Genomic DNA, 16,798 nt, shown 5'->3' with positions numbered 1-16,798 from the left:
TTCTCATGCAAAACATCTAATGTCTTGTACAACCTATAAGAAGAATGAGAAGATGTTAATGGTTGAAGTTTCATAAATAAGATAAAAATCATACCAAAATAGTCAATGAGATAAAAACTTTTTTTTTCTGTTTTTTAAAAAAAAATAGAATAAGAGTTCTAAAATATTTAGAAATTTGGTGTAATAAAATTATTGGAGTTGTTGAGTTCTTTTGATATTTTGAAATTTATTGCAATGGAAGAAAGATATTTTGGAAATTTAAAAATTAGCATATACACATTTCATTACAAAGGTGCTTCTTAACTATTTGTTAATACTAATAAATATGTAACCCTCTCAATTATTTTGCAAATTGAGCATCTAGAAAGTGAGTTACAACCATCCTTTTGCACTTGGAAGAAAAATGATGTAAAACTAGATGTAGTGAAGGTTATGAACAATTCAAAGTTGAAGAAGAAGTTGTAAAATTGTTGGTTTTAGTTGTTGATTATGTATGATGTTTATGGATAAATTGTAATAGTGAAAAAGGAAGGCCATATTTGATACTTTTTGTCAATGGAGATTCTTAAATTAAGTTTTCATTATTAATTTAATTGTTGATAGAAAATTTTAAAACAGGACATAATTAGGACATTTTAATTTCTGGGCTATTAAAATTTTATATGAGATAAAATGACGCTTTTTTAAAAGTGTCATGCTTTACTTGAATAAACGGAAGATGACACTTCTCAAAAGCATCAAGGTTGATGTTAAAAAAACATGGCATTTTTTTTTAGTGTCAAGGTATAAAATGTTATACGATGACACTTATTATGAGTGTCAATGTTGCTCCTACAAATAAAAAAGCTATAAGATGACACTTATATTGAGTGTCAATGTTGCTTCTACTTATACAATGACGCTTTATTAAGTGTCAACGTTGCTCCTACAAATAAAAAGTTATAAGATGACACTTGTATTGAGTGTCAATGTTGCTTCTACCTATACAATAACGCTTCATTGAGTGTCAATATTGACATGAATGAAATTATTAACATATGATGACACTTATAAAGTGTCAATGTTTCAAATAATGACACTTACTATGAGCGTCATGGTTGACGTGCAAAGAAGATGATGCTTCTAAAAAGTGTCAACGTATGCGATTTAAAAAGATGACAGTCTAATATATGACACTTTTAAAAAGCGTCATCTTATATCTATCTTGACACTTAAAAAGCGTCATCTTTTGACATTTTCCTTGTAGTGTGTGAAGTAAAGTTTATTTTTTTTTTAATTCCGGATTATCTTAATTTTAGTTTATGATTTAATTTGAATGTGTTAGTGACTTTTATTCCTTAGTTTAAGTAATTTGTGAAGTAAAGTTTTTTTTTTAAAAATTTCGAATTAACTTAATTTTAGTTTATGATTTAATTTGAATGTATTAGTAACTTTTATTCCTTAGTTTAAGTAATTTGTGAAGTAAAGTTTATTCTTTTAAATTCTGGATTAACTTAATTTTAGTTTATGATTTAATTTGAATGTGTTAGTGACTTTTATTCCTTAGTTTAAGTAATTTGTGAAGCATAGTTTATTTTTTAAAATTCCAGATTAACTTAATTTTAGTTTATGATTTAATTTGAATGTGTTAGTGACTTTTATTCCTTAGTTTAAGTAATTTGTGAAGCATAGTTTATTTTTTAAAATTCTAGATTAACTTAATTTTAGTTTATGATTTAATTTGAATGTAGTAGTGACTTTTATTCCTTAGTTTAAGTAATTTGTGAAGTAAAGTTTTTTTTTTTTTAAATTCCATATTAACTTAATTTTAGTTTATGATTTAATTTGAATGTGTTAGTGACTTTTATTCCTTAATTTGAGTAATTTGTGAAGTAAAGTTTATTTTTTTAAATTCCGGATTAACTTAATTTTAGTTTATGATTTAATTTGAATGTGTTAGTGACTTTTATTCCTTAGTTTAAGTAATTTGTGAAGTAAAGTTTATTTTTTTAAAATTCCGGATTAACTTAATTTTAGTTTATGATTTAATTTAAATGTGTTAGTGATTTTTATTCCTTAGTTTAAGTAATTTGTGAAGTAAAGTTTATTTTTTAAAATTCCGGATTCACTTAATTTTAGTTTATAATTTAATTTGAATGTGTTAGTGACTTTAATTTACTAGTTTAAGTAATCTTGTGAGATAAAGTTTATATTTTAATTCGGCATTAGTTTAGTTTTAGTTTATGTTTTAGTTTGAATGTATTAGTAGTTTTAATCCATTAGTTAAATAATTTTATTAGATAAAGTTTATGTTTTTAAACAAGTTTTGATTTTGTTTTGTCCCATCTTTTTAGTTGATGTATTTTTATAATCTTAGTTTAGTTTATTAGATTAATTAATTTTATTGATAAAATTTATGCTTCTGATCTTGTTTTAGTTTAATTGCAATTTATTTGTTTGGTTTGTATTTTCTTTTTATATAATCTTAGTTCATTAATTTAATCAATTCTATTGATAAAGTTTATGTTTTTAACCTTGTTTTAGTTTTGTTTTAATTTATCTATTTAGTTTAGGTTTCTTTTTTAGAATTTTAGTTTATCAATTTGGTTGATCCATGTAATTAATCTCATGCCTTTTAAAATTGTTTATTCTTGTTTATTAGTTTAATTGACCCTATGTGATTGAATTTATGTTTTTAAATATTAATCTTATTTTTTATTCATCTTTTTAGTACATGAGTTTTTAGGACTTGAGTTGTTTAAGTTGATTGGTTCCATGGCATTTTCATATTTTGAACTTGTTAACCTTATTTCTTGGTTGATCTACTTTTAGTTTGTATGTTTTTCAAAGCTTTAGATAACTTGTTTAATTGATCTTAAGTTGTATTCTTTCTATCTTAAATATATAAATTTTCATTCTTGGATTGATCATAATTTAGTTCATATGTTTCTCTAAAATTTTATTTAATTAGCTTAATTGATCTTATGTTAGTTTTTTATTATTCTTCTATGTTCGATTCCCCATTTTTAATTCTTGATTAATATCTTTTAATTTTATTTTATCTAAAGTCATTTAGTTTATTGCTTTGATAGTTTTTTTTGTTTTTTTGTGAAGTTTAATTTTTAGAGGTCATTTGAAAATCATGAAGATTGGCTTCTACCCTCACCTTTATTAGTCTTGTTGATTACTGAGAAAATTTTACTTTGTGATTTTGTTTTATTTTGAGTTGCCTATATTTGATCTTTGCGAATTGTTTGTTTGTGAATAATGTCTTTCCCTTTAAAATAAAATACTTTTTTCAAAATATTTCTTATAAAAATCTATTTTAAAAATTCATTTAAAGTCCTTAGAATCAAAAATCTCATTTTCTTAAATAATATGCAATCATTTTTTTTGATCGGTTTGCATTTTTCTCGGTTTTTTAATGAAAATTTTGGTTTTAAATCAAACACAAATCCAAACTTGTGGTCCCACATAAATGGGATAATTCCAGGTTAGATTTGTAAATGCATCAGATTAAGCTTTGATTGTCTTCCGCATGTGAACTTGATTGAATCCTCACAAAAACATATATTTTGATTGCATCCTGTTACTTGTATTAAATGCCCACGTCATTTATGTTGTAAGACCTAGTTCTCTATAGAAGCTCATAAATTCGTAATCAGCTGTATAATTATTAACCAAATACATTTTTGATGACCCTTTTCTTCTATTTGATCTTTCAATAAATACAATTTGCCAAAATATTGATCAATAGAATATAAATTATATATACTGTACCCTCGTAATAACTTTAATACTCTATAATACCCTCATTAACATATAAATTTTCATTGCTTAGCTTGGAATTGAAAGACGAAAATAGATTTTTGCACAGAGACGGAGCAATATCACTTCCCCTGTGGTTTTGTTGGTTTTTAACCAATTGCCTGCACGGAACATGATGACGCTGCTGTATGTGCTGCAGATGATCGTCTAACAGCATTTAAATCTTTTGAAGTTTCTCTAAGATTTTGGATTAAGGTATTATCTATCGCTTTGAATATTTGTGATATGACGCAACCCACCATCGTTAATTGTCAGACAGAAATGGAGACTTTTTATGTTTTCCAGTTATGCATCATTAATACTTGAAATCACCACGTATTTTCCTCCCTGCAACTTTCGGCCTTTCAATTATGTCTGTTTGTCTGTGTCTGTGAATTGTCTTTTCCATTTGTCCTTAAATGGAACCAACGAGTCAACAACTTCACATGCCTAGAAAATGGAGGAGATTGTACTACAAAATAATGGCCCAATAAGCCAAATCATTGACTGATTTATGATACTTTGAAGCTTTTTATTGGGTCCAATTATTTGTAGATGTTTTGAAATGAGGGGCAATCGGCGCTTTTCATAATACCTTTTTTTTTTTTTTCAGTAACAAAAATAATAGCGGCCAAGATGGTTGAGGATATCTGACATGAGAGACCCATTTGAAATCTGCTATCATGAACACCCTACGCCCTCTTTTTTCTTATTTAAGAAAAAGAAAAAGACTGAAATAGAAGTAGGAGCAGATGTGGCCCTTTTACTGTTTCTCCATTTAACTTAAAGGTTACACTGAACAAAAATAAAAAGTTTAGGATATCAGACGCGGGACTAAAACAAAAAAATTACCTTACCCAATAAGATGGTACGTGTTTAATAATTTGTTTCAATTTGGGCCATAATTCTCATGCCTCCTATATATTTATTTATATTTGGAATCATCAATTGTAGCAGCCTTGCTTCATCTACAACCTAAACATGGTGATGGTGTTACAATGCAAAATTCACCAATCCTTCTTCAAACTTTTTTGGGTTTTCCCTTGACAATGCTGTGATGAAAAGTCCAAGAAAGCCCAACGAAAAGGAACAGAAATGCTCACCCTTCTCTCAAGTCTCAACTGCTGGTCCCCACCCAAAATCTATGCCCATACTTTCCAAGCAATATCCTTAATTAGACTGGTCAGCGAAGAAGACTGGACTCCAAAAGGATGCTGTGAGATATCTGGAAGATCACCCATGACATTTTCAACGTACTGTGCAGTTGAAGGCCGAAAGATAAACACAAAGCATGAAAGCATGGACATGAGAAACTTGGAATAGCAGAAATGGAAAGCAGCATGTGCCTTAGCAGTGCAATTTTGTCTCTGTGTTTGTCATGTATGTGGTTGGGAGTAGTGCCTTACATTTCTGGTGCACAGACAGACACCATCAAACCTGGGGAAGAGCTTCAATTCTCGGAAAAATTACTGGTTTCTGCAAAAGGGAATTTTACTCTAGGCTTCTTCAGCCTGGAATCTAGCAGTTATTTAGGAATATGGTACACAACTGATGCTTCTAACAAGAAAGTTTGGGTTGCTAACAGAGACAAGCCTATATCCGGCACCGATGCAAATCTCACGCTGGGTGTCGATGGCAAATTGATGATCACGCATAGTGGAGGTGATCCAATTGTCCTGAATTCCAATCAAGCAGCCAGAAACTCAACAGCTACTCTGCTTGATTCTGGAAATTTTGTTTTGGAAGAGTTCAATTCGAATGGATCTGTGAAGGAGAAACTATGGGAAAGTTTCGATAATCCTACAGACACCCTCCTGCCTGGATGAAACTAGGCATCAACTTGAAAACCGGGCGAAGCTGGTCACTTGCTTCATGGATAGGCGAAAAAGTGCCTGCTCCTGGGACTTTTACTCTGGAATGGAATGGCACACAATTGGTGATGAAACGCCGAGGGGACACCTACTGGAGCAGTGGAACCTTGAAAGATAGGAGCTTTGAGTTCATTACTTTTTTCGATAATATCTACAGTTTTAACAGTGTTTCGAATGCAAACGAGATTTACTTTAGCTATTCAGTTCCAGAAGGAGTTGTTTCACACTGGGTATTGACCTGGGAAGGGGAACTTTTTGACACTAGTAGACCCGTATTTGTGCTGAACGATCAGTGCAATAGGCATGAAGAACATCCAGGGTGTGCAGTGCAAAACCTACCCACTTGCAGGACTAGAAAAGACGGATTCATGAAGCAATCGGTTCTCAGATCAGGATCACCATCATCAATGAAAGGAAATTCGAGCTTGGGCCTTAGTGATTGTCAGGCTATATGCTGGAATAATTGTTCTTGTACTGCTTATAATAGTATAGACACTAACGGAACTGGATGTCGGTTTTGGAGTACAAAATTTGCACAAGCCCTCAAGGATGACGCAAATCAGGAGGAGCTCTACGTTTTATCCTCATCACGAGTTACGGGTAAGAGTCTTTCTGTATTTTTGCATTCCTGAAAGTAACCAAAGCAAAGTAGTTGATGAATCCAACATCTTTATTGAATTTACAACCCTAATAGGTGATCAAAAATTCAAAATACCATTAGAGGAGCTATATCAAGACCATAAAAGACCCTCTTTCACTTGGTTCTGCTCTAACCACAAAATTTATCAACTTCTATCTATGCAGGGAGCAGTTGGTGGATATGGGTCACTATTGCAGGAGTGGTACTTGTGGTCTTGTTACTTTCGGGCTCCTTATACTATTTAAGGAGAAAATTCAGAGGTAGTATTTTATTTTAACTTTTGTTGATGATAGTAATGCCATTTGTTAATGGGTTGGATAATTGAACTTGTGACTTGTGGTATAACAGGGGAGAGAGAAATGGAGGAAGCTACGCTGCATGAATTGGCAACTTCAAACAGCTTTAGTGATTCAAAAGATGTTGAACATGATGGAACGAGGGGGGCTCATGGTCTTAAACTGTTCAGTTTTGATTCTATTGTGGCTGCCTCGAATAACTTTTCATCTGAAAATAAACTTGGAGAGGGTGGTTTTGGCCCGGTTTATAAGGTAAATATTATTATTTCATGAATCCATGGCATGTAATAGGAATAGGACATGAAGTACCCCAAGTAAAGCTTCCTTGTGGATTGTGGATTATTTTTGCAGGGGAAATTACTTGAGGGGCAAGAAATAGCTGTGAAGAGACTTTCAAGGGGCTCCAGCCAAGGATTGGTGGAGTTCAAAAATGAGATTAGACTGATTGCCAAACTCCAACACATGAATCTTGTTAGACTTCTGGGTTGCTGCATCAAGGGAGAGGAAAAGATGTTAATCTATGAGTTCATGCCCAACAAAAGCTTGGACTTCTTCCTCTTTGGTTTGAATACTTCCCTTTTTTTCTTCCTTTTATCTGCATAACTTTTCCTTATGTTCTTATCTTTTTTTGCTTGAAACAATTTACTAGCTGTGTGTTGTGTTCACCCATATTTTCAGATCCTGATAGAAGAAAGATATTGGACTGGAAAAGACGTCACAATATCATTGAGGGGATTGCACAAGGACTTCTTTACTTGCATAAATATTCAAGACTAAGAATTATTCATAGAGATCTAAAAGCAAGTAACATCCTACTTGATCATGACTTGAACCCCAAAATTTCTGATTTTGGTATGGCCAGAATTTTTGGGCGAAATGCGTCAGAAGCAAATACAAATAGGATTGTTGGAACATAGTAAGCATGACTTTTCTTTATCTATCAGCTTTCTTTTTCAGTCTAAAGTACTGAACCTTCTACTGTGGATGCAGTGGTTACATGCCACCCGAGTATGCCATGGAAGGAATTTTCTCTGAGAAATCAGATGTTTATAGCTTTGGGGTCCTACTGTTGGAGATTGTGAGCGGCCGGAAGAACAAAAGCTTTCATCATAACCACGGTGCCTTTGCCATAAACCTGGCAGGATACGTAAGTCTGCTATATCTCATATTTGTCTCTACATTATTATCAACAACACCCGGTGTATCCTTCCAAAATTTTCATACTAACCTCGTAAGTAAATCAACCCTAAAATGAACTGGAAACAGGCTTGGGAGCTATGGAAAGAAGGTACTAGCTTGGAGCTAGTGGATCCAATGCTGGAGGATTCCTACTCAACAACCCAAATGTTGAGATGCATTCATATTGCTCTCTTATGTGTACAGGAGAGCGCAGAAGATAGGCCTACAATGTCAGCTGTTATCTCCATGCTCACCAACGAAACTATGCCCCTACCAAACCCAAATCTGCCCGCATTTTCCACTCATCACAAAGTGTCAGAGCTAGATTCACACAAAGGCAGGCCAGAGAGCTGTTCTGGAAATGTAACTATTTCAGAGATGGAAGGTCGGTAAAGAAGAGAATTTCAGGGTGGGAAAGGGAACCTAGAGAACAGCAGTTTTTGTCCTAACCTATCAGCAATTTGTCTAGATTGATTTGTATTGCCATCATATATTTATTAGATATAGAATCAAGTAGGTTTCCCTCAAGGTAATCTTTTTCAAAGCACAACAGAAGCTGATTTGGTATCATTTGAAACATGGTTTGAACCTATAGCCTGCGGCTCTATTTGCCTTTTTTTCCTCCATAACATATTATAAGAGATTGTATATGTTTATCTTAACCATGGTAGGTTATTTATGTTCAATTATCCATTCTCATTATTTGGAAGGCATAGGATGGACTATGCCATACGTTGGCATCAAACAGATGATCAAAACTATGTTCTATGCCATACGCAAAGAAAAACACTCCAGACAACCAAAGTAGAGAGTGGAGATAGTGTATGATTGTGGACCCGCATTTTTCACGTGCGTCTCCACTCAATCGGCGAGACTCACTTTTTATTTATGAAAAATTAATTTTGGAAAAAGTCGATGTTGTCACTTATTTTATTTTTATTTTAAAGGAAAAATAAAACAAGAAAGAAAAACCCTAAAACGTGACTCCATAATTTTTGGAAAAAGCATGTCTTTGAAAAACCCGAGTCTAGGTCTCGGGATTAGGTTATTTATTGGGAAGGTACCTCTAAAAGGTAGCACCCCTCTAAGCCCTATAAAGGTCTCTACTGACTAAGTTGAGGGAAACGTGGCAATTAAATGGTTGATCGTGGATACCTAAGTAAACTAGGAGTTTTCAAAAAAATAGTATGTCAAGCAAGAAAGTCTGATCATAGGAGAGAGTCAAAGTGCGTACCTGAACGGCTCCTCAAGCGCTATCATGAAACATAAAAGTTAGTATAGAGATACATCACACAACATGTGTTTTTGTCAAAGATAATCAAACAAGCATCAAATATATATCAAGGCAATCAAACAAGATAGCAAGCATGGGCATAGTACACAATGACAATCATATTCACGGGGTTTAGAAAGTGGGTATTAGGGAACGTACCTGGATAGCATATATAACTCATAGCGTGCTTTCGCAGGACAAGGAGAGGTTAAATAATAAATAATATAAAGCAAAAATACTAACATGCACGTCTAATTAATATAACAAAAAATGATCGAAGTACACTAAATTACCGGTCATCACACATGTCTTGTATAGAATTCTTAAAAAAGATAAACACGATTTCAATAAGTAGCAACGGTGGTACTAAAAAAAGAATTTTTTAAAAAGATTTTTTTTTTATGTAGGGGTTTCACCAATTCCCCAATTGATGTACATGAATTTAGCCTAGAATTATCTCATTTATGTGGGACCACTAGCTTTGATTCATGTCTGATTTAAAACCAAAATTTTCATTAAAAACCGAGAAAGATGCAAACCGATAAAAAAAAATGGTTGCATATTATTTTAAGAAAATGAGATTTTTATTCTAAGAACTCTAAATGAATTTTTTAAAAAATAGAATTTCTTAAAGGGGTCTTCAGAGAAAAAGGTTTTGATTTTAAAATAAAAGGAATTAATTTTTAAAATAATAAAACATAGAAAACAAAATACCAATCAAAATAAAAGGAAGCGAAAATCACAAAATAAAGATTTAGAAAATCATGTCAATTAAAGTGGTGAGGGTAAGACCAACCTTCATGAGTTTCCAGTGGCCTTCAAAAAAATAAGAATTTAACCAACAATCATTAAGGCATCAAATTTATGATTCCTAATCAAACAAACTAACAAAATATTACCCAAGACTAACATTTAGATTTCAAAAGACACGTGAATTAAAATAAAAATAACCAATCAAAGATTAAAGACAACAAACTTAGCATATGGAGATAATAATATGGAATCAATTAAGGTAAATTAGCATTTTAACAAAATATGATAAATCAGATACCAAAGTTCAACAATCTTGAAGGTATGAAAATAATGACATGCAATTAACTGGATTGATTATCTAAAATTCCTAAAGCTCATACTAAATGTCAATAGATCAAAGCCAAAATTACCATACTTGAAATGTGAAAATAATTACACGTGATTGACTTAATTAATTAAACAAAATTATAATCAACTGCAAAATTGGATATAAACGGATTAAATTCAAAGTTAATGAAATCAAAAACACACAAACACATTCAATACTAAAAATAATTAATACTATATTAAATTAAGGACATCATCATCATCTAATAAGATTGGCTAAACTATCAAATTGAAATCACAAATATATTTAAACTAAAGCAAATAAATAAATTAACAAAATAAAATTAAACTAAGATCGAAATTCAAAATGTGGAATTTGTCTAAGAGGGTAAATCAAACAATTGAATTAAAATCATGAACGCATTCAGATTATAAAATAAATTAAAATCAAACTAAATTGAAATTAAATTATACTTAATAAAATTATTGCAATATTAAAAACTCAAACTTTATTTGATACAATCATTTAAACTAAAGAATTAAGATCCACGAATGCCTTTAAGTTAAAAACGAATTAAAATTAAATTAATTGGAATTAAAAACACAAACTTTATTTAGCGTGATTATTTAAACTAAAAACGAATTAAAATCAAACTAATTAAGATCACTGACACATTCAAATTAAATCTCATAAACTAAAATTAAGTTAATCCGAAATTAAAAAAAGTAAACTTTATCTCACAAATTGTTTAAACTAAGGAATTGAAATCATAAACACATTCAAATTAAATTATAAACTAGAACTAAATTAATCCAAAAAAAAAAATTAAACTTTATCTCTTAAATTACTTAAACTAAGGAATTAAAATCAACAAACATATTTAAACTAATAGCTAAATTAAAATTAAACTAATTTGAGATTTTAAAAATATGAACTTTATCTATCAGGAATACTTAAACTAATGAATTAACATCTCAAATACATCTAAACATATAGGATAGATTAAAATTGAACTAAATTGAAATTAAAAATAAGAACTTTTCTAATATGAATAATTAAACTAACGAATTAAAATCACAAAAACATATAGGACAGATTAAAATCGAACTAAATTGAAATTAAAAATAAGAACTTTTCTAATAGGAATAATTAAACTAATGAATTAAAATCTCAACATATGGGATAGATTAAAATTGAACTAAATTGAAATTAAAAATAAGAACTTTTCTAATAGGAACAATTAAACTAACGAATTAAAATCACAAACATATGGGATAGATTAAAATTGAACTAAATTGAAATTAAAAATAAGAACTTTTCTAATAGGAACAATTAAACTGACGAATTAAAACAACAAACACTAAACATAAAAGGTAGATTAACAGTGAACTAAATCAAAATTAAAAACAAAAACTTTTCTAATAGAAATAATTAAACTAACGAATTAATATTACAAACACATCTAAACAAAAAAAATATATTAAAATTGAACTAAATCAAAATTAAAAATAAGGACTTTTATAACAGAAACAATTAAATTAAAGAAAACTACAAACACATCTAAACACAAAAGATAAATTAAAACTAAATCAAATTGGAATTAAAAAAAAGGGAACTTTATCTAATGGCATAATTAAACTAAAGAATTAAAACCACAAACACATCCAAACTAAAAAAGAAAAATAAATTAAAACTAAATCGAAATTAAAACAAGAAATTTATTATATAGGATTAATTAAATTGTTAGAATTATAGGGCTACTCCAAACTATGGTAATCACCCTGGGGGGGGGGGGGGGGGGGGGGGGGGGGGGGGGGGGGGTAAAGGGGGGGTAAATAGGGTGATAGTCTCTTTTTCACAAATTTAAATTATGCAAAAATAAGAGACAATTATATGCAAGTATATAATAAACAAAATAAAGACAATTGCATATAATTTAAAAGAGTTAGGGAAGAGAGAGTGCAAACATGAGAGTTTATAGTGGTTCGGCACTTCCTTGCCTACGTCCACTCTCTTCAACCTCCTAACCGAGTGAGGGTTCCACTATCTTGAAGCTTCAACCAAGCTTCCAATCTCTTTACAATTGGATTATGGTTCCAATTCACCCTCTTGAACTTTTGGCACCAAGCACCTTTTACACTTCTCAAGAGATATCCCACTCTTGAACAACCCCTCAAGTGATACCCCACACTTGAGAAAATTCCTCACAAAGATATACAAATAATGATCTCTCAAAATCCTAGTAATTGAACTTTAGGCTCAAAGATACAAGAAAAACTAGGATTGAATGGTGCACTAAAGATATGCAAGTTATGAAACAATGGTGCACTCAAAAACACTCTTCCAAGGCTCAAATATATTCAAGAATGATTTGGGAAGGTTAAGCTTATGAAACAATGAAGATTGGAGCCTTTTTATAAAAGAAAAAAGCCAAACTAGCCGTTGGGGGTTCGACCGGTTGACTAGCCATTAGGAAAAGTGACCGTTGGACCTCAACCGAACCTCAACAGATTGAGGTTCAACCTTGACCGGGAAGAGAAGACCATTGAGAGAGAGAAAAACTTTTTAGCCTCCCTCAACCGGTCCTCGACCGGACGAGCACAACCGGTCGACCGGTTGAGTCATTTTTTTGGCTCAACACTCAACCTTTTTCAACTTAAAACCTTTTAACACAAGTTTGAAAATCATTTAACACAAGGTTTTAGTTGAAAACATGAAATCATCCAATTCTTAATATTTTTAAAACAATATTACTCTTGGATGATTTTGGTGCATAAATAAAGAATGAAATGCATGAAAGTCCTAGTGCACCAACAACCTTACAAAAATATCTTAAGAAGCTTTGGTCTTGAAAAACTCTTCTCTTTGAGGTGGTCTTTTTCTTCATGATTTCTCCTTGGCTTGATTTGTCTTTGGATTACCACTTTGGAAGTCATCTTGCCTAATCACACTTGAAATATGATCATTAGTTCTAAACCTTGTTTTGTTATCATCAAAATCAAGATTAACCAAACCTTGGTTTCACATAAATCAAAGAACTAAAATCATTAAAACACTCAAGACTAAAATGATGAATCAAAACGAAATCAAAAATAAATTTAAAAGCGTACACTTACCTATAAATCGTTATTTGTGGAGATTTTTTGGCTGCTCCTCTCTTTTTTATGGTTATGTGTCGGCTCCTCAAAATTCTTCGCGCGCCCTCAAAAGAATTACTCCTGTGTCCTCTATGCCCTCCAAAAGAAGAGTCTCCGTGTGAAAATTCTTTCCGCCTCCTCCCCTCCGAAAAAAAAATAAATTCTTTTATGCTTGATTCTCTCCTTTATTTATAAGGCAGCCTACTCCTTATGGAATATCTTATTTCCATTTTTTCCTATGTGCGCGTGGATATGGGAAGTCCACTATGTGTGGCTCACTTGGAGATTTCCCCAAGGATGCAACCGTATCTTGTTTGGTAAGTAATCAGATCCCCTTTAATCTTCTTTCCATATGCTCCCGGATGTGCCTCAGTCGTGATCTACCCACTTTCTATATGCAGCCTAGATTCCTTCTTAAAGAAAATCATGTGCAGCTCGGATTCGTTCTTAAAGTCGTGATCTGCCCACTTTCTATATGCAGCCCGGATTCCTTCCAAGTTTCCCTATTTGGTCGTGATCTCCTCTCCTTGATGGCTCCAAGTCTCATGCAAAATTAAAAATAAAGTTGAAATAAGAAATCATGTAATTAGAAATAGAATAAAATAAAATAAAATAGAAAATCAAATCACATAGCCACAAAAATCCAAAATGTCAATTCATGGAATTAAAGAATAAATGAATAAGTGAGTAAATAAACAAATAAATTGATAAGGGTATAAAAATAAATATCAGGCGTATGCAATAAGAAAAAAAATCAAGAAATTAAAGTAATGCAACAGATTATAATAATTTAAATGTCAAACTCAAACCCTCAAAAATAAAAAATAAAAATTCATTTCATGCAATAAATAGTCAAGCCAATACTCATCCTATCTCGGAAAATGAAGTAACCAAAATCAAGAACACATCTAAGTGGGCTATGCCAAAAGAAGTGTCTAAGTGACCTATTCTGAAATATTGTCTAAGCCTAGGGTGAATGTGTGATAGCTAGAAGGTGCCAAGTGCATCTAAATGGGCCTAAGATGATGCTTAATGGGCCAAGTGTATCTAAATGGGTCTAGGGTGCCCAAATGGCCCTAAGTCTAAATTAGGGTTGCCAAGAGTCACAACGGGGTTAGATAAATCCCTCAACCAAAGTCTCTGAGGTGGCGTAAAAAAAGGTAAGTAGTATGAGTAGCTATGGGCCACCAAGGAACTACTGTAAAGTATCAAACAAGTATCTAATAGGACATGTGATAAGAGGACAAAATTGAGGGTCTACAAATATGCCCCTCTTGGTAGAGATCACAAGTGTAAGGAATGTGAGTAAAAATACGAATAATGAGTGGAACGAAGTGAACTATACCAAAGAACTAAAAAATGACCAGAGATTTTGTCTCAGCATATGGCGAGAGTGAGGTCGGAACACAGGGCTGCAACGACAAGGATGGAACTACTCTATGTGGGGGGAATGACAGTAAAAAGATAAAGGTATGTGACGAGTAGCACAAAAATGGAAAAAAGTGAAAAGGATGACTCAAAGTCATGGATGAGATGAATGACTCTAGGTCATGGATAAGATGAACAACTCTGGGTCAAACATAGGATAAACGACTCCGGATCCGAAATAGGATAAACGACTCTGGGTTGTAAATAGGATAAAAGACTCTAGGTCATGAGCTCAGGGCTATAAATGCTAAGAATGACTCTGGGTCATAGATGAAGTGAATGACTCCGGGTTCTAAATGGATAGCCGATCAGGATGCTTTTCAGCTCATGGTGTCGGGTTGAGGCCACTCACAAGTGGCTAGAATGATGAAAACGAAACATCTCAAGGATGTGAATGATGCAAATGACTCTGGGTCGTGAGCTCAGGGCTCAAGATGTCATGAATGACTCTAGGTCATGGTGTAATGGGTAATTCAGGGTTATGATGAATAGCTCAAGGCTATGGATGGAATGAATGACTCTGGGTCATGATGCAATGAGAAACTCAGGGTTACGATGAATAGCTCAAGGCTATGTGAACAGATCAGGGTTGTGAGCTCCGAGCTCTATGACTGATCGGCTAAAAGGTGAGTGCGATACGCAAACTCCAGGTCAAACCACCCATGGGCGACCAAATGATGAAGGCTCAGCTCAGGACTAGAAAGACTCCGGGTCTATAGGAAACGATAGCTCAGGGCTACCAAGCTCAGGGCCTAAGGGAAGAAAGATAGCTCGAGGCTATAAGACTCAGGGTCTAGAAGGAATGAATAGCTCAAGGCTACGAGGCTCAAGGCCTAGAAAGAAATGATAGCTCAAAGCTATAAGACTTAGGGCCTAGAAGGAAATGATAAAGAATACCAACTCGAAAGTGGATAGGAAGTAAATGGGCTCAAAGTCGTATACTCAAAGTGACAAGAGTCGGACTACTGAGCTCAAGAAGGGAAATATGCCCTAGTATCCAGGGTGCTCAGACTACTGAAACAACCAGTAAATCAATCATCCGCTGAAATCAATGGGTCATAAAATGATGTATCATGACAAGCCTCTGAAAAGTCTAAACTGAAGGAGCCCTCTATATCTGGAAAGTTGCTCTGTCGGGGAATCTCAAAATGTAAATCTCAAAGTATGTAATCGTGGCTCGTCTAAAAGCAAATCTCAAAGCGCACAAAATACTGTTCATCTGGATAACCCAATCTGCAAGGTAACAATGACGAAAACTAATCTATCCCATGAACATCTAGCTAAAGGATCCACCCATGCTCCTCGAGAGAAACCTGGTGTGATCCATCTCTATCTCAACAAATCCCTAGAAGGAGGGTCCTGATAAAGTCAATAGTCAGAAGCTCCAAACTAACACTCAATCTAAAACCAAGCTGGCCACTATCTCAATCTCAAGGATACTAAAAGAAAATGGGAAAATATGCCCCAGTATAAGATCTGATGTCAAAGTCATGAGATAAACAACTTACACTAATCATCCATCCTCATACTACTAGCTAAACAAATCTCGTAAAGGAGAGGGGAATATGCCCCAGTATGGATATCTGATGTCGAAGTCATGAGATAAACAACTAACAATGATCATCCATCTATGTACTACTACTCGAACACAATCTCATCAAGGAGAGGGGATATGCCTTAGTATGGTATCTGATGTATAATAAAGAATCTATCAAAATCAATCAAACATCTCTATAACCATAGATAGGAATAGTCATACCGTCCAATAACAACTAGGAAACCCGGAGAAAATGGGAAATATGCCCCAGTATGGATGTCTAATGCACGGCAAAAGGATGAATCCGATATCATCAATGAACTGTCTCCAAACTCAACAATAATCCGCTAAGAAATCAGAATGAAGTATCAGCCGATGACTCAAGGAAGACACTCTAAATTTGATCTCAAATGAATAACCAAAATGATGAGGAATATGATAATCTCGAGAGTAGAAGCATGTCTCTGATGAATCCCTAACTAAATCTGATGGGAATCTAGTGACCTCAAAATGGGGAAATATACCCTAATATATAAGATTTATACACTGCACTGAAAACTGCCTCCAACT

The 16,798-nt window shown here is 33.0% G+C and overlaps 1 pseudogene; it reads left to right on the top strand.

Moving 5' to 3' along the window:
* Positions 1–4,833: 4,833 nt before the first annotated feature.
* On the top strand, positions 4,834–8,300 carry LOC117917844 (annotated as a pseudogene).
* Positions 8,301–16,798: the final 8,498 nt, after the last annotated feature.

This window comes from Vitis riparia, chromosome 7 (genome assembly GCF_004353265.1).
Source record: "Vitis riparia cultivar Riparia Gloire de Montpellier isolate 1030 chromosome 7, EGFV_Vit.rip_1.0, whole genome shotgun sequence".
NCBI lineage: Eukaryota > Viridiplantae > Streptophyta > Magnoliopsida > Vitales > Vitaceae > Vitis > Vitis riparia.
This window is presented reverse-complemented; position numbering and strand designations above follow the sequence as displayed.